Source organism: Myotis daubentonii, chromosome 3 (assembly GCF_963259705.1).
Source record: "Myotis daubentonii chromosome 3, mMyoDau2.1, whole genome shotgun sequence".
NCBI lineage: Eukaryota > Metazoa > Chordata > Mammalia > Chiroptera > Vespertilionidae > Myotis > Myotis daubentonii.
The window spans coordinates 30,221,504-30,240,153 of NC_081842.1; the positions used below are offsets into that span (position 1 = coordinate 30,221,504).

At 41.5% G+C, this 18,650-nt stretch overlaps 1 long non-coding RNA gene across 1 annotated transcript in view; it reads left to right on the top strand.

Annotated features, from left to right (window-relative positions):
- The first annotated feature begins 7,861 nt into the window (after positions 1–7,861).
- The window catches only part of LOC132230084 (uncharacterized), a 65,003-nt gene continuing 54,214 nt past the window's right edge, over positions 7,862–18,650 (top strand). Inside the window, exons 1-2 of the long non-coding RNA XR_009451805.1 lie at positions 7,862–8,057; positions 12,328–12,459. This is a non-coding gene — a long non-coding RNA (uncharacterized LOC132230084). The remainder of the gene's footprint in view (positions 8,058–12,327; positions 12,460–18,650) is intronic.

Sequence of the window (18,650 nt, forward strand, 5' to 3'; positions counted from 1 at the left end):
CTTAATCACAACTCTTTGCTCAGCTTATCATTTCCAAGAAACTAAACTACTCACTACTTATTGCTTTGCACTATCCATTTTTGTGCCTTTTGCTAGACTGGCATTTTTGTCCATTTCTACTTACTGTATGAAGCCTTTTTGATGGCCCCAGTCTAACCTCAACTATTTATATTTCAGTGAATTTAAAGTCTCTCTCTCTCTTTCTCTCTCTCTCTCTCTCTCTCTCTCTCTCTCTCTCTCTCTCTCTTTCAGTTTGATTAGAGACACCAATTTTCCTGTTCCATTTCTTTGACTAGACCCAGTGCTCATTGTCAAGGTCCTACTCATGTTTCTCAAAACTGGAGGCACCTAGTGCATAAATTAACAAATAAAGAAAAGTTGATATTAAAGTATTCAGTTATATTGACCTGCAACTTGACATTGATCTGCAACTGCATAAAACTAGGATTAATAAATGTTTTGCATGAATAAAAGGAAATAAACATTTTACTTTATATTGTAAGTTTTGTTGGAAAATATATATCTTCCAAACCCTTCATTTCTAGCATGGCAGCATGAAAAATAAAACTAAAAATCTATCTCAAATACATCAGAATATAGTATGTCTAATATAAAACTAAAATAGAGATATTTAAAAATGAACTTGCTGATAAAATGAAGATAAGATGCCCCCTTCTTTGACTTTAAAAAACTTTGAGAATCTTTTAAGTTTTCACATGGTCCTTCCTGTACAGGAGTCTGTCCCTGAAAGCAGAAGATTTTATATATTTTTTGCTTTTCTTTCTTCATTTCTTAAGAATTCTTTACAGAGATGAAACAGAATATTCCAAATGGGGAAAAAAAATGTTCACTGATTCTTTAACAAAAAATGGGGAGTGAGAACTTTTTTAAAAATCCCTATAAATTGCAATAAATGGATGTGACCAATCATTCATCATCCATATTTTTAAAAGTCCCAGCTGTTCAAATGCTGCAAGGGAAATTTTAAAAAAAGAGCATTCTAAAGAGATCTGGAACGTTAGTTTTCCCACTGAGTAGATCTTCTAGCCCAGCAGTTCTCAACCTGTGGGTTGCGACCACTTTGGTCAAACAAACCTTTCACAGGGGTTGTCTAAGACCATCGGAAAACACATATATAATTACATATTGTTTTTGTGATTAATCACTATGCTTTAATTATGTTCAATTTTTAACAATGAAAACACATCCTGCATATCAGATATTTACATTATGATTCATAACAGTAACAAAATTACAGTTATGAAGTAGCAACGAAAATAATTTCATGGTTGGGGGTCACCACAACATGAGGAACTGTATTAAAGGGTCACGGCATTAGGAAGGTTGAGAACCACTGTACCTATTCCCTTTATTGGTCTATGATGAAGATATCTGCTTTGAAGTGTTAGGAATTTTCCATGTCATTAGAATGAAACAATTTAAAAATTATCACATTAATTTTAATAGCACCTTTCAGGACTCCATTTCTTTTGAAGAGATTTCATATTGAATGTTTCATTTGTTATTATGACACTCTATCCAGTTGACAGGGAAGATTATTTTCATATGACAAATGAATGAGTTATATATGGAGGGGAGGCTTCATGACTCCTTCCAAATCATCCAGCTATGGTTTGGAGTATGTTTGTTTAAAAATTTGCTCCTCCAGGCCAATTGCTCTGTTTGATGCTAATGAATTACTTTGCATATCTGTGCACTATGTGGTATCATATTCTACTGTGTGGGGTAGTGACAGATAATAGCATGGTTTGCAGATGTTGAGTTGATGATTTTCTGTAATCTAGATACTGTGCAGGTTATGTAAACTTCCGTAGCTTTCTTTCCGGGTGGATTTTTTCTACTCATTCCTTCTATTGTCACTGTAAGAATTCAAAGACTTACTACATGTAAATTAGCAATGTGCACCTAAACCAATGTTTGTTGACACTTTTTCTCTCTTATTACTTTTGTTTTCCTCTTTCCTTTTCATAGTAGCCTAGGGCTTGAAAGTAAAGAAAAAAAAATGCGCATAAGAAGCCAAGTTTCCATATAAGCATCTGGGATGGTGTGGGTGGGTGAAGGAGGTGATATAAATGTAGTTTTGTAATATGTAGCCTATTATGATAAAATGTCAATTAAAATGGCTACTGACATTTTCTAAACAGCTGTATTTATCCAAGTTAAAATTAAAATAAAGCTGCAGACATTTTTCCCAATTTATTATTTTTATTGGGCTACTGGACACTTTTCCCCAAAACAACAAAGCAGTTGTTTGTTTGACTTCATCATTCTTTGATGAAGAATGTAAATTACCTTGGGATCCTCAAGACAGTCTTGGTTGCATTTATTCCTGGTGAAAACACATGCCCTTCTTTTCCTACATTTTCTTTCCATTTTTTTTTTAAATAGAAGGTGCAGTTTGTTTCTCATTAAAGTTTTTGGAGTTATACAGCAAGGATATCTAAGCTTTGAAAATGTGATGGTTAGAGTTTAAGGAACAAGGTTCATTTTGTATGCAAACTTTCTTAGCAGCACCTCAGCAATCATTTTAAGTACCTACATCAGTAATTCCGAGGAATTATTAGGCCATTGAAACTGGGAGCATGCCAGAGACACTTCTCAGGTCTGCAAATTCCATAGATTTTGATTACTTGGTATCCATTCTAATAGGAAGACAAGATTGTTGTGTGTGTGTTTTTTCTCCATTTGTATCACAATGAGTATGTTCTACTGTGATTGCTCAACTTCTCCATTTCCTTCATAGCTTGTTCCTCTGAGACCAGTGGGGAAGAATGTGGAAGCGTCTGCCATTGTCAGAATGGAGGCACCTGCGATCCTCTAACTGGGCAGTGCCAGTGCCCCCCAGGGGTGCATGGGAAAACCTGTGAACATGGTAAGACTGTCTGGTGCTGGTCACATGAGACAACTCTTTAAAGTCTTGAGACTTACTTATTTGCTTTTCATAAATAAAAGGAGGAAAGGAGGTGAAAATCAGAGGGAAAAAGGAGAAGAGGGAAAGAGAAGAAATTATGAATGAAAACTTACAAAATGCCACTGAGGCTGTGTGTGGGTTTTTCATAGAGACCAGGGGAAAGGCCACATTTTCTACTTAGGTTAATAAAGCCAAAAAGTGAACTGCTTTCCCAGGCCCAAGAGCTGAAGACAAATAGTCAATGAAGATAGTCTTTAGGGATTGCCAGAAATCATGAGGAGTTTATTAGGGTCCCACAGATCATGGAACTGGGGAGATGGAAGCCAAGTTTACTTCACTCTCTGGAGAGTTACATGAAGGCTCCTACAGGCATCCCAAATATTCATTCCCAGGGATAATATATATTCATTCATTCAAATTATATAAAGTCTTTGCAAGGCACTGGGCCACACATTATGATATGGTAATGTGTGCTTTGTGATCAGAACATGAGGAAAATACAGTCAGTGTGAGCAACTTCTAGAAAAGGTGCACTGCAGCAGAAGCTTGCAAAATGAGGGGCATGAGACAGGACAAGTGTGAGGGAAGAGCATGTCCAGACTCTGAAGTGGGTAGGAGTGAGGTGCCTTAGAGGAACCAGGTCAGCAGGTAGAGTAAAAGTCCTTTGGAGAGCAGTAGTGCTGCACGAGGCAGTCGAAGTAGAGGCTCACAGTCTTGTTAAGTTTGGAGTTTTAACCTGACAGGAGTGTCCAATCATTATAGAATTTAGGCAGAGGGTAAATTTTAAAAGATCTCAGCAGCCTCAGTCCACCCAGACTGGGAACATCTCACCTTTTGCAGCTCCTTATTTCATGTAACAGCAGCTCTAGCAAGTTTTACATATGGGTTAATGTGTGCTTTGTTTGTGCTCCCACCTCTAGGATGCCCTAAAGGACTCTTTGGGAAGAACTGCAAAAGGAAATGTAACTGCGCCAACAATGGCCATTGCCACAGGGTGTACGGTGCCTGTGTGTGTGAGCCAGGGCGCTATGGGAGGTTTTGTCACCTGAGTAAGTCACAGGCACTACATTTGCTCTCTGTGTGAAGCAAGGAGGCTCAGAAAAGTACCAAAAATTAGAAAAAGGAAGAGACTAAAACCATAACTTACACACACGCACACACACATATATGTATGTATATGTGATAATTTATGTTCTAGTCTTTGTTTAGACTTCTTATTTTAGAGACTCTAGATTTTGATGAATGAAAGAAAACTATTTCTGAATTCTTTACGTGTTTTTCTCATTAGTGTTTACCTTAATTATTGAGAAAGAAATGTTACTAGCTCATTTAGAAGGAGGCTTGGCACTTTGTGGCAGCTGCATATTAAAATGAACAGAAAAAGTCTCCATTATTTCTGGGTTCTAGTGCATAACAATATCATTCCCTAAAATTTCTGCAACAGGCTATTTATTTTGCATTTTGGCCATCAGTCATGTTTTACAAAAGATGTGAGAACACACAATCACCAATGAGTACTTCAGTCTCTTAAGTAGCTTATAGGATTTCTCTTAATGGGACGTCTCTGGGTGCCCACCATCCCATCTTGTAGCTATGTGCGAGCACCTGCGAGCCTGAAACATTCTCCACCCTGTTCCTCTACCTGTTCTGTGTGCCTTCCTCTGAAAATCCTCCCAAGTGGACCTCAGAAATACCATGATCCATCCTCCTATCTAATAAAGAGGTAATATGCAAGTTGACCATCACTCCAACACACAAGATGGCCTGCAGGGGAGGGCAGTTGGGGGGGACCAGGCCTGCAAGGGAGGGCAGTTGGGGGTGACCAGGCCGGCAGAGGAGGGCAGTTAGGGGCAACAAGGCTGGCAAGGGAGGGCAGTTAGGGGTGACCAGGCCAGCAAGGGAGGGCAGTTAGGGGCAATTGGGCCGGCAGGGGAGCAGTTAGGCATCAATCAGGCTGGCAGGGGAGTGGTTTGGGGTGATCAGGCTGGCAGGCAGAAGTGGTTAGGGCAATCAGACAGGCAGGCAGGTGAGCGGTTGGGAGCCAGCAGTTCTGGATTGTGAGAGGGATCCCAGATTGGAGAAGGTGCAGGCTGGGCTGAGGGACACCCCTCCCCGCTGCATGAATTTCATGTACTGAGCTTCTAGTTTCTTAATAACAGAGACCTTTTAGAGTTTTATATTGCATTTTTAGTTGATTATCCATGGATTTTGTCTATTTTATAAAGGTATGTCCTGAGAAAACAGAGAGTAAATTGTGACTCCAAATAGAGAGCCAGGAAGGCATCATGGAAAGCTAAACCTGGGTAATGAGAAATGGTCTGGCTTGGGTTAGTAATATAGAAGAGAATGGGAGAAGGCAGGGTAAATGTGAAAAATGCAGATGCATAGGGCATGTTCCAGAACATCATGTACCTCCTAGAATATGCCAAGAGAAGAAAACTCACCTAGAAACAAAGATAACACCATTTCTATTATTGTTTCTCCAGGGCAGCAATTGTCAACCTTTGCATCTAGTGGCATACATAAACTAATTACTAAAATTCTGCAGGACACCAACAAATATTTTTTTTGGTGATGTGACAAAAAATAGGTATAATTTTTATTGGTTTACCAAAAATAATAATAGTAATTACCTACCCTTTTGCTCCAAAGTGAGTTTTTTTAAAAAAAATCAGATGCCTATACTTATACCTAGTATATAAGGATTTCTGGTACCAAGAATTAACCAATCAGATGCAACCTTATTTGTGACATGACCAATAAGATGCAATTCTATTCTAGTACCTGTATATTTATAGTTCAAGACTGGGCATTCACACCAGAGAGCTGTTGTTGTGTTGGCTGTGTCATTTTTTAAATTATTTGACAATCTAAGGGAAAAGAGGTCAGTTCCCTGACTAAATAGTCAGGTATTGCATGTTTTAAAAATTCTTGCAGCTCACCAGTTGAAAATCGCTGCTCTGGGATAACAGGGTACATCCCATTTTGTAGCAATAACTTTTGAATATCTTATAAGGCAATACTAGATATTTTGGCAAAAAAACACATTAAAATCATAACTCATCTGGTAAAATATTTGAAGAGCAAATGGTGGTGGTGGTAATAGTAGTTAGCATTTTGAATGTGACCATCTTTCAAAAAGATATGCACTTTCCAATTTTTCAATACTTTTTGCTTAGATGTGAGGCCTCATTTATTAATGCCACTTGCCTGCCCCTGAGAAGCTTCAGTTTGAAAACCTATATTAATTTTTTAGAGCTGTTGTAATAAAGTGCCACAAACAGAGTGCCTTCACTGATGGATATCTATTGCCTCACAGTTCTTGAGGCTAGAAGTCTGGGATGAAGGTGTTAGCAGGCCATACTCCCTCTGAAGGCACCAGGATCAGTTCCAAACCTCTATCCTAGCTTTCTTTGCTTATGACAGCATAACTCCAGTCTTCACATGGCATCCTCCCTGTATGAGTATCTCTGTGTCCAAATGTCCTCTATGTATAAGGACACCAGCCTTATCAGATTAGAGGCCCATCCTTCAGTATGACCTCATTTTAACAGATTACATCATTAATGATGTAGTTTACAAATAAGGTCACTTTCTGAAGTACTGGGGGTAAGGACTTCAACATATGAATTTTTGGAGGACATATTTCAATGCATAACACTGAGTAGACACTGGATTGACTAAAGAAGTTACTTCTCCCACTTGTCCTTTTTTTTTTTCTAGTCACATTTCCAGTGATAAGCTCTTGATATACCCACCTGTCACATTTTAAGTACTCCATTGTGCCTGAGCTGTCCACTGAACCACTGTTCTGGATGCTGGGCCCGAAAGAGGAAGGGCATGGAAGTCAATGCAGGGAAGAGTTCTGGGGTGAACAAGGAGAGGCCTGCACCAAGGAAGATAATCTCACTGAGAGACCTTGGGGATGGTAGGGCTGGGGAAGGACTCAATACTTGGAAGCCACAGGAAAGATGAACAAGGATTGGTATAATTTATCATCCAAATGAGATAATATTAACAGTGAAAAAGGAGCCCTGTTAATCTGTTCTGCTTTAGAGGTAACCCTGTCCATCCTGGCAGGGACAAGAATCACCCTACATCATGGCATTGTAACCACCACTCTCAATTATCTCTGCTCATAATAGTAGATATTAGAAGATGTTAATTTCCACTCACCAGAAAATCAATTGGCTTATTTTGTTCTTTAAAAGCCTATATAGGCATACAATACAATTACCTTGAGCCTGGAGGCCACTTGAAGGATCTTTTACCTGATAAGTCCCTTGGACATCTGTAAGGGAAAGGAAAAATGGCCAGAGGTGTATTTTGGAAAGGGGATTGAATTACTGTAAGTAACTCCTCAAAGAGAGACCTAAGGGTAGGCTTTCCTGAATGCAAAGGTAGGATTTTCAAGTGATAATTCCTGTGCTATCATTCCATTTGTAAAACCTGATTGCATGGGGAAAATAGTGAAGGGAAGGCAAGCACCATTTGTCAAAGATGTAGCCAAGATAATGCTACTGTCAGGATGAAAGTTTTGTGTTATCTACAGAATGTAAAAGTATTTCTGATTACCATATAATGAAAGGGAAGGGGAACAATGGTGAGCTTCACATCAGTGCTTGTCCATCATCTCCATGCTGTGGCAGGATGAATATGGGGCCTGGCAGGCCTTTGCAGTCCTTGGAGAATTTTAACTATGGGCCCCAATGGAGCACATTGAGAAGCAATTTCTACCAGAAGCCGCAAAGCCTTTTAAGTAGTGCAGGCTTCACTGTTCACATCCACTTGCCAAAAAGCAAATGAATTGCCTGATTTGAAAGACATTTGTTTCCCTCATTTTTTTTGTTTTTTTCTTTTGGCAGTTAGGATGATACCCTTGTTTTCCCCATAATCAGGCCCTGCAGAACTACATGCTTGTGCACTAACAATGTGGAAAAAACACCAAGGTGTGGTTTTCAGGTGACAGTTTGCCTCAATTTGCTTGCAGACTGTCCCAAGGGGGCCTATGGGGCTGGCTGTGCTTCAGAATGTCAGTGTGTGGAGGAGAACACCCTGGAATGCAGCGCCAAAAATGGCAGTTGCACCTGCAAATCTGGTTACCAAGGCAACAGATGCCAGAAAGGTACAATCTGATGCTAAATTTTCTTTCTTCTCTAATAACAATGCTCAGCCTTTGTTCAGCACCATCTGATCATTAATTATTTCATCCGCCAGTGTTCTCAGGAGATGGGTAAGCTTTATTAATCCCCTATTTGCAGGTGAGGAAACTGAGACACAGGGCAATAACCTTATTTAACCTTGTCATCTCATCCTCTGCTTTAGCTGTCCCCTTAGGAGCTTGGGCAAGGAAGGGAAGAAAGATCACATTGCAGAGAGCCTTGTCGTAAGAAGATTAAAGCTGGTCCGTCACTTCTTTGAGGTGAACAAATCAACCAAGGGCACTGCTAACTTTCAGAGTAAAAAAAATAATTCTCTTTATATCTAAAGACAGATCATTCAAACAAATTCACCTCAAAATTCTAACCACAGAAACATGTTGGAAAATTTAAATCTAGTTATCAGTGTGGTCCTTTTGCATATTTCTAAGTATTACATAGTTTTTTTAAATAAATATAGAAATATAAAAGTTTATGTACATCCTAATTCCAATTATCAGTAACATATGTTGATATAAGTGTGTCAGTGCCTAGAAAATTTGGAAAAGGGTATTCCATGTTGTAGAAATGGCTGTCTCCACTGTGGTCTCATGGAGATCTTCTCCCCGGGTATCTGTAGGGTTCTTCCACTTTATCACCAAGCCTTAGGCCACCTTTTCACTGAACCTCCTCAATACCACCCTCCTTAAAATTACAACTTGTATGTCTTTTTGAACTCTTATTATTTTTTCCCAAGTGCTTTTTATCTTTAAACATAACATATCCTATAATTACTATTATGTCTAATATTTTTTGCCTGTCTTGCCTGCTAGAAGCTAATCACTACAGGAGAAAGGTAGCTGTTCCTTTTGTTCAACAAAATGTCCCCAAACTCCTAGAACAATCCTGACATCCAGGACTTGGTCAATAAGTGTGCTTTGAACTGAATACATAAAATGAATCTTTAATTTTATGTTTTATAGATATTTTCTCATGGTATCATGTATTCTGCATTAAGCACTTGGTACTGCTTTATTCAGGAGAAATTATCACAGTGAGATGGAACATATAACAAATGGAATGATCGTAACTAATAGCAAGGTGAACTATTTGCCTTTGACATGATCCAAGAACAATCTTTTTTCCACTTTAATATATTTTTATTGATTTCAGAGAAGAAGGAAGAGGGAGATAGAAACATCAATAATGAGAGCAAATCATCCATCAGCTGCCCCCTGCACGCCCCCCACTGGGGATTGAGCCTGCAACCCAGGCATGTGCCCTAGACTGGGAATGGAACAGTGACCTCCTGGCTTATAGGTTGATGCTCAACTACTGAGCCAAGCCAGCTGGGTAAAGAGCAATGTTTTTTAAAATCAGGAGGACATTTGGTGGTTTTGTAACCAGTCAATCAAGGGTCTGAGCTTCCTGTCACTATTTGAGCCAATTCAACAAGAGACAGTGTTGAATCAATAATGCTGACAGTATGGGAGAGTAGCAGATCATCCACAAAAATCTGCTCTGTCCCCCACCATAAGCCAGCTGCTTATATTGGGTAAAAAGATGAAGATTATATGGGGAAGTAGGCAAAAGGGCATGGCAAATGGGTAGTTTACAGGTAATGTGGGCTGGATAGTTGCAAAGGCCTGAGGCTATGCAAAGGGCTGAGTGCTCTGGTTTCTACAACAAGGTTTTTAATCTTTCCATGATAATAGACAGCTCCAGGATGGGTAGGATGGGCTGCATTTCCAAGTGAGCTCCTAGGTCCTGTGTGCAACTCCCAGCCAGGTTAGAATGTGCCTTCTTTAATCATAACAATACAATCACGGTTAACAGAGTATGATTAATACTACTTACAATTATAGCTGTCCCCTGATATTCTATTTCTGACCCTATCAGGTTTGAAAGGAGATAATCACACCTTATAGTCCATTCATAGCAACAGGCCCTGGGTGTGGAGCTGTCTTTGGCCTTTGTGTATCACAAGTGCTCCTTTCATGACCATCTTCTGAGAGTTGCAGGGCCTGTTGGAGGTGACTGAAAGGGAGAAAGTACTCTAGGTCTCCCAGGTCATCCTGTGGCTATGGAACTGGAGTGTGTAAGCAGCAATGTCCATATAGATTTCATGGAGCGAGGGCTATTTAGGGAGCTGGACTGTGACTTTTTAAGCAATGGGGAAAAGTACTTGGGCCAGAACCCTGATATTACACAAATGTGTTTTCCATGGTGTAAGAGTGGGTCCCAGGCCAAATCTCTCAGCCTCCTTCTGCTTCAACTGATTTTTAAGGCTAGAGTCAGCCCCTTATTCACATCCCCACCAGAGAATCCATGGCCTGGAAGGCAATGCATGAGGAGACAATACCATATACACACACACCTGGGTAAAGTTAATTTATTCTGATAACTTTCTCTTAAAGCAGCTGCTGAATATACTGTATTGGAACATGCTTCTGAGATTCCCACTGTGAAGAAAAATGAGTTGAAAGTATATGCAAATCAGCAAAATAGAGAGGTCACCATAATCTCTCAAAAACATATTATTTTTCAATCAGATAACTTTGTCCAATTCTGATATTTGTGTCTAACCACAAAATGAAATTATGAATCAGACCAGAGTGGGTGAATGGGATCACCATGATTGGCAGCTGAAATCAAGGCAAAAAGAGCTCTCCAAACCATGGGCATGATGAAAATCAGGCCTGTTTTTCTTTCTCTTTTTCAAGTGCTCCTAGAGCCAGACATGTCTTTAAAAATCTTGACTCCATCCCTGTGTCTCGATTGCAGATGAATAGTTAATTAAAGGCTGCAAATTGTTTCAATGGCACTAATGAACAGTGCTCTCCACAATCAGCACCAGGTCTTACTCAGCCCATCAGTCATGACTTTTAAGAGCAGAAGAGCCAGTATCTACAGGAATCTGTAGCAAAAGAGCAAAAATGAGTGAGAGGGGAAATAAAATGCAGCCAATGTTTTTGTTTTGATTAGTTTGTAGCCCGGGGCATTTTGGACCCCAGCTGCAGGCAGACCTCTGAATGTGGAGGACTCTGGCCCAGCCGGCCCTGGAGTCCATCTATGGAGGCTTATTCGACCCTTATATTATTATAATAAGGACAGACTTATGTTACAGTCGTTCCACATTGAATGAACTTCAAATCTGAACTCTGGTGTCTCTCAGTTAATTGACTTGACAGGTGCTGAGCGGCTAGTTTTGCAGCCTAGGTTTGCTGTAGTGCCGAGAGCCAGAAGATCTGGGTTCGATTCTGACTGCTCTTTCTGAGCTGTTTGGCCCAGAGTAAGTCACTTAACCTCTCCCAGCCTCAATTTCCTATTTAAAATGAAGCTAAAGTTGCTTATGTCATATAGTAATTTTTATGCAAATGTGAGCTAATGTATGTAAAGTGTACGGCACAGAGTAAGTGATCAAGAGATAATAGCCAGAAATGGTTTAAACATCCCAAGAAGTTTAATAATTCTGTTATTCAGTGAAACGCTGCCCAGGAAAGAAGATACTTCATAGGCTAACTTGGTCTGATGTAACTTCCCACAATTGTGATGTGTTTAGAAAAGTTTCACCATTGTCTCCGTGTTAAAGGAATGCTTTCTACCAGGTTTCTAATTCCAGTGGTTTTGGCGGTAGGATGCAGGCTGAAGCCTCTCTCCGAGCCCTCAGAGGTCCCAGCAGCATCAGCCCTCTTTTCCAGCTCAAAGGCCGCCAACAAAGCAGCACTTTCTCCGCTTTGTACATTATTTGCTCCTATAAAATACACAAATCAGAAGCCCCCGGGGTGGTTCTTCTGGCTTACAATAGAAGCAAAGGCTAGGAGAAAGGATTCAGGCAACCATTTGGGGACAGCTTCCCAAGCATCGCTCCTCCTCAGCTTCCTTTACAAATTACGTCTCATTTTCAGGTTTTGTTCTGTGCAACTGCCTCCAAAGACACATATCAAAATCTCTTCCATTGTCACTGTCTGAAAAACCACATTTTCAGCAAAAACACAATCTCTGTATCTGTGTTTCCAACGTGACAGATACAGCACCATGTTGGTTTCTTCAGGGAATATTTTTGGAAGTGCTAGAAATCCTTGGAGGCTACTCAAATGTTCCTTTGTTTGCAGCCCAGGGGTACACACATGCACTCACTCACACACATACACACGCGCGCGCGCACACACAACACTTTTCCAACTCACTTACCTGGGACCATCTTGATTTATTATAAGTCTTAGCTCCTTTCTTTCTGTCTTTTTACTTTACAAGCCTGCCCTGATGGACTCTGGGGACCAGAGTGCCAGGTCTCCTGTGGACCCTGTGAGAATGGAGGTCAATGTAACAAAAAAACTGGAAACTGTGACTGTCCTCCTGGTTACACAGGAAAAGACTGCACCACACGTAAGTCATTAATCTAGAAAAGATAACCAACAAATCAATAAAGTTGTTAGCTTTATAAATGCTTTTTTTCTAACTGATCTATGAGGTGTTTTGATAGGGCACATCTTTCAATTATCTGTTGTTGCATAACAAACCATTCAAATATTTTGTGGCTTAAAATTATGATTTATTATTTCTTTTGATCCTGTGGGTTGATGAGATGCTTCTCCTGCCGGTCTTACTTGGAGTCACTGGTGGTTACTTCCAGTTAGTACATTATCTGGGAAATGGGATTGAGTGGCCTTCTCAGTCAGGGGACCTAGCCTTTCCCATATATAGCATTTCCATAAGGTTAGCTTGGGCTTCCTCATAGCATGGCAATCTCAAAACAAGAGTCCAAGAAGGAGTGCCCCAAAGTGTGAAAGTGGACACCATAATGTGTCAGAAGCTTAGCTTCAGAAGCCACACATCATCATTTCTGCCACATTCTATTGGTTAAAACAAATCAGAAGGCCAGATTCTACCTCTGATCAGAGTAGTAGTAAAATCGCATTGCAGAAGATCTGCTAGCTGGGAGATAGGGTTGCAGCCATCTTTGCAACCAAATTATCACAGTATTTGGAGTTATGCTGAGATGAGAGGCACTCTAAACAATCTGTTAGCCCTAGCTTGTTTGGCTCAGTGGATAGAGCGTTGGCCTTCGGACTCAAGGGTCCCAGGTTTAATTCTGATCAAGGGCACCTGCTTGGATTGCGGGTTTGATTCCCCAGTAAGGGGCATGCAGGAGGCAGCCAATAAATGATTCTCTCTCATCTATGTTTCTATCTCTCTCCCTTTCCCTTTCTCTCTGAAATCAATCAGTCAATCTATCTATCTATCTATCTATCTATCATCGATCCATCCATCTTACCTAATAATAGACAAACATGTAAATTGACCGTACATTCGCTACGCTAACCAGCCAATCAGGAGAGTATGCAAATTAACCTAATAAAGATGGTGGTTAATTTGCATACGTACACTCCAAGCGGTGGAGTGAAGCCTGACAGCCCCGGGGCCAATAGAGCAGCGAAAGCCTCATGGCCGCGGGGTCAGCTCTGGCTGGAGCCCAGTCAGAGTGAAGGCCTGGGTGCTGGGTGCCGGAGGAAAACTGGTGCCAGCAGCCAGGGGAAAGGAAGGCCTATTGCACGAATCTCTTCGTGCAACAGGCCTCTAGTCCTATCTAATAAAAGAGAAACATGGTAATTAGCGTACGTCCGCTACCCTTCCCATTGGCTAATCAGGGCGATATGCAAATTAACTGCCAGCCAAGATGGTGGCCGGCGGCCAGGCAGCTTGAAACTAACATGAGGCTTGCTTGCTTCAGTGATGGAGGACTTCAACGTTCCCTGCCTGTCTTGCCGGCCTCTGAGCCTGCAGTTTGAAACATTGTAACAAATATAGAAGCTAAAAAAAAACACAGAAACCTGCTTTCAGCAAGCCGGGATCTCAGAGCTGGAGTTATACATTGTTTCGATTATAGAACCCAAACAAACCAGATACCTGCTTTCAGCAGCAGAAGCCTCAGAGCTGGAGTCAGAGCTAAAGATGGCCCAGAATAAAAGAAAAAAAAAGAAAAAAAGGAGCAGTTGGGAGCTTCAGCCCTCAGCCCCTCACCCACACTGGCCAGGCACCCCAGTGGGGACCCCCACCCGGAAGGGTGTGTGACCAGCTGCGAACAGCCATCATCCCCTCACCCAGGCTGGCCAGGCACCCCAGTGGGGACCCCCACCCTGATCCAGGGCACCCTTCAGGGTAAACCAGCTGCCACACACCAGTGCACCAGGCCTCTATCCCACATAGTAAAAGGGTAATATGCCTCCCAGCACCAGGATCAGCGGAGCCAAGAGGCCTCCCAGCACCGGGATCAGCATGACAGGGGGCAGCGCCCAAACCCTCTGATCGCCCTGCAGCTCTGTGTGTGACAGGGGGCGGGGCCACAACCTCCCTATCCGCCCTGCTCTGTTCGTGACAGGGGAAGGCTCCCCAACCTCCTGATCATCCCTGCTCTGTGCCTGATATGGGGGAGCTCCCCAACCCCCTGATCGCCTTGCCGCTCTGTGTGTGACAGGGTACAGTGCCCCAACCCCCTGATCGACCCTGCTCTGTGTGTGACAGGGTGTAGCACCCCAACCCCCTGATGGGCCCTGCTCTCTGCGTTACAGGGTACGGAGCCCCAAACCCCTGATGGGCCCTGCTCTGTGTGTGACGGGGGCAGCGCCCCAACCCCCGGATTGGCCCTGCTCTGTGCGTGACAGGGGGTGGCGCTGTAACCTCCCTATCGACCCTGCCTTGAGTGTGACAGGGGGCAGTGCCCCAACCCCCCAATCAGCCCTACCCTGAGCGTGACTGAGTGTGGCATCACAACCTCCCGATCCGCCCTGCTCTGTGCATGACAGGGGGCGGCGCCCCAACTCCCCAATTGGCCCTGCTCTGAGCCCAACCAGGGGCTGCACCTAGGGATTAGGCCTGCCCTCTGCCACCCGGGGGCAGGCCTAAGCCAGCAGGTTATTATCTCCTGAGGGGTCCCAGACTGCGAGAAGGCACAGGCCAGGCTGAGGGACCCCTCTTCCCCCCAAGTGCACAAATTTTTGTGCACTGGGCCTCTAGTCCTATATAATAAAAGGCTAATATGCAAATCAACCAAATGGTGGAACAACTGGTCACTATGATGTGCACTCACCACCAGGGGGCAGACATTCAATGCAGGAGCTGCCCCTTGGTGGTCAGAGCACTCCCACAGTGGGAGCACCTCTCAGCCAGAAGCTGGGCTCATGGCTGGCAAGCGCAGTGGTGGTGGTGGGAGCCTCTCCTGCCTCCACAACAACTCTAAGGATGTCCGACTGATGGCTTAGTCCTGCTCCCCCCAGAGACATCAGTCAGACATAAACCACCAGTCGGACATCCCCTGAGGGCTCCCGGACTGTGAGAGGGTGCAGGCTGGGCTTAGGCTCCCCCTGCCCCCTGAGTGCGCAAATTTCATGCACCAGGCCTCTAGTATCAATATATATAAAGAGCCAGCCACTGGAACACAGGAATGACCAGAATGACGGGTCGCTATGATGCCCACTGTGGCCTTATCTGTGGGTGGGGCCGGCTGGCCAACCTCCTGCGGCCCTTCCCCCTGGCCAGCCCCACTCCAGATCAGCCCCCCACCCCAATCAGGGGTAGGGCCAGCCAGCCAACCACCCATGCACCCCCAGGCCACTGACCCCCTATTGGCCCCCCCACCCACCCCATTCTGGGACGGGGCCAGCCGGACCCCACCCATGCATGAATTCGTGCACTGGGCCTCTAATATATATATATATATATATATATATATATATATATATATATGAATCTGTCTGTATTTATAATTATTGTCAGAGTGGAAACAAATTATAGACTGATAAAAAGTCATTAAATAAAATGAATTTGTTTCAAGGAGCCAGTAGAACTACTACCCTGCTGCTTCCTTTTCTGCTTGTGATTCTTACCTTACCTCTGTTACACCTGCCTGTCCTACCTTCTCTACACTATCCACAGTGGGACAGAGTAACCTGAGAGCTTCAGGAAAGCTGTGGGCTGGATGCTAATATTGGTATTTTCTTTTGTAATTATTTTTTCTGTTACAATTGACATACAATATTACATTAGCTTCAGATGTACAAGTTTAACTTGCAAAGTGATCACCCCTATAAATCTGATACCCATCTGACACCATGTATAGATATTATAATATTATTTTTACATTGCCGTTTTAAATATGTCTAATAAAGGTTAGATTACATCTGTTGTTTGTGATGATCTTTGATTTTAGGAGGTGAAAATGGTGATTTCAATTAACTTTCAGTGCTTAGGACTTTCTATAAACCAGCAAGCAAGTAAAACCAGAAGCCTAAATGTAAATATAAAATGTAATACCAGGATGGTATTTAGCACTTAGTTCATCATCTGACCATTTTGGGAATGCATTGTTATCCCTAAGGACAATGTCCAAAGCCCGAAGACGTTTCTGGATATAACTAGGTGGTTTTTACTTTGGGACTGTTATTCTGGCTCTGTTGACAAACATTTCTAACAGTGTAAAGTGTGCTGCTGCAGCAGTTGGCTAGCCCTAACCTACTTGTTTGCTTTAAAAAAAAATGCCTAAAGGTAAGAATTTACATATTCAAAAGGTAGTTACCTGCTATTTCCACAGTGAAGTGACATTTTCTGTCTAACTCAACTTTAATGGAATAATTATTAAGCGGATAGTGACAAAGTTTATACTGTTCCAATTGTCATGGTGACATAAATAGACTATTTAAAAACTAGTGAAGAGATAAACTGTTCATTCTTTAAAATATTAATGTAATAATTATGTTACAATTCTAGGATTTTAAACCCCAGCAGAGTATACCATGATAGTGCTGCGAGATTTTTTATGACAATTGTAGGGTCTTAATTTTGTTGGCAACCTAATATGAGATAATGTATTGAATAGAATAGGCAAAAATTTTCCCCACCTTCTAGTCCAGTTCAGTTTTTGTGTTATGTGCTATTATCTGATTTTACACACATAAACAGAAAAGACAAATTATATAATCATTATACTAATATATTTAGTAAAATGAATGGAACCAAAGGGTAGGACTTATTAAAAATGCTTTGTGCATACTCCCCAAAGAATGCATGGCATTTAAAAAGGGGTTTGTGTTTTAAGAAAAGCATACATTTCTCTAAATATCCTGTTATGATGCTTACAGAATTTTAAAACCCAGTTATTCAACATAACGATCTGCAAAAATGCTTATAAACTATACAAGGTAATAAGTTTTAGAGGCAGGAAGGATCAAAAAGCTATTTCTAAAGATATTAGCTTTATATAAATTCTGATTTTTTTAAATTTATAAATACAATTACTTGGGGAAAATAATTCCTTTTTTAAAAAGGGTTTTATTTCACTGTGTCAGAAAACATTCTGTATTATTATAGGTTGTAATTTTTAAAAAATATGTTTTATTGATTTTTTACAGAGAGGAAGGGAGAGGGATAGAGAGTTAGAAACATCGATGAGAGAGAAACATCGACCAGCTGCCTCCTGCACATCTCCTACTGGGGATGTGCCCGCAACCAAGGTACATGCCCTTGACCGGAATCAAACCTGGGACCTTTCAGTCCGCAGGCCGACGCTCTATCCACTGAGCCAAACCGGTTTGGCTATAGGTTGTATTTTTTTGCACTCCCTAATCAGTATTGAGGAAGGCGGCAGCTATGGCTTCATAGTCATTCTCACACCCTCGATAAGAAAGTACCATCTCAGACAAGGCCAGTTTCACTCTATATATCAGGCATTTTACCAAGTAGTTTGAGAAATGGTCCCAGCATTTTCTTCATCCCAGCATTATTTATAATAATAAAATCCAAAATAATGGCAACCTAAATATTCACCAGGAGAATGATTAAAAAAAAATTCTGTAACACATTAGTAAACTATTCTGAGGCCATTGCGACTCATGTTTTGGAAGAATGTGTAATGTCAGGAGAATTGACATTAAGCGATGTATATAAAGAATGATCCAAATTTGTAAAACATGTACTCATGCGCAAAAATGGAAAATTGTAGCAGAAAGGACAGTCATTGTTAACACCGGCCATCTCTATATGGTTGGACTATGGGTGAACATTTTTCTCCTTTGTAGACTTTTGTCTTCCCCATATTCACTACTTCACATTTTCCCCTTTAACAATCTGGGGATGGGGAAATTAATCATCTTCGGACCAATCATTGACTAAATATCCTAGTAAGATAATTGTTCTTAAAAGAGTGTCTGGTGGGCTTAACTGTCCCCAAATAGGGAAGAGGTTTTCCTTCAGTCTAACTGAACTTGTTGCTCTTCACATTTAAGTTGGTTTTCTTCTGTTTACATAACATGAATATTGAGCATTGCTTGGCAGCACCACTAAAACTTAAAAACAAACAAACAAACAAAAAAACTTAAAGCACATAGGTATACCTTAGTGATATCGCAGGTTCAGTTCCAGACCACCACAATAAAGCAAATTTCTTAATACAGCAAAACACAATTTTTTGGGTTTCCCAGTGTATATAGAAGCTATGTTTAAACTATATCAGTCTATTAAATGTGCAATAGCATTATGTCTAAAAAATGTGCATACTTTATTGCTAAAAAAATGCTAAGCATCAT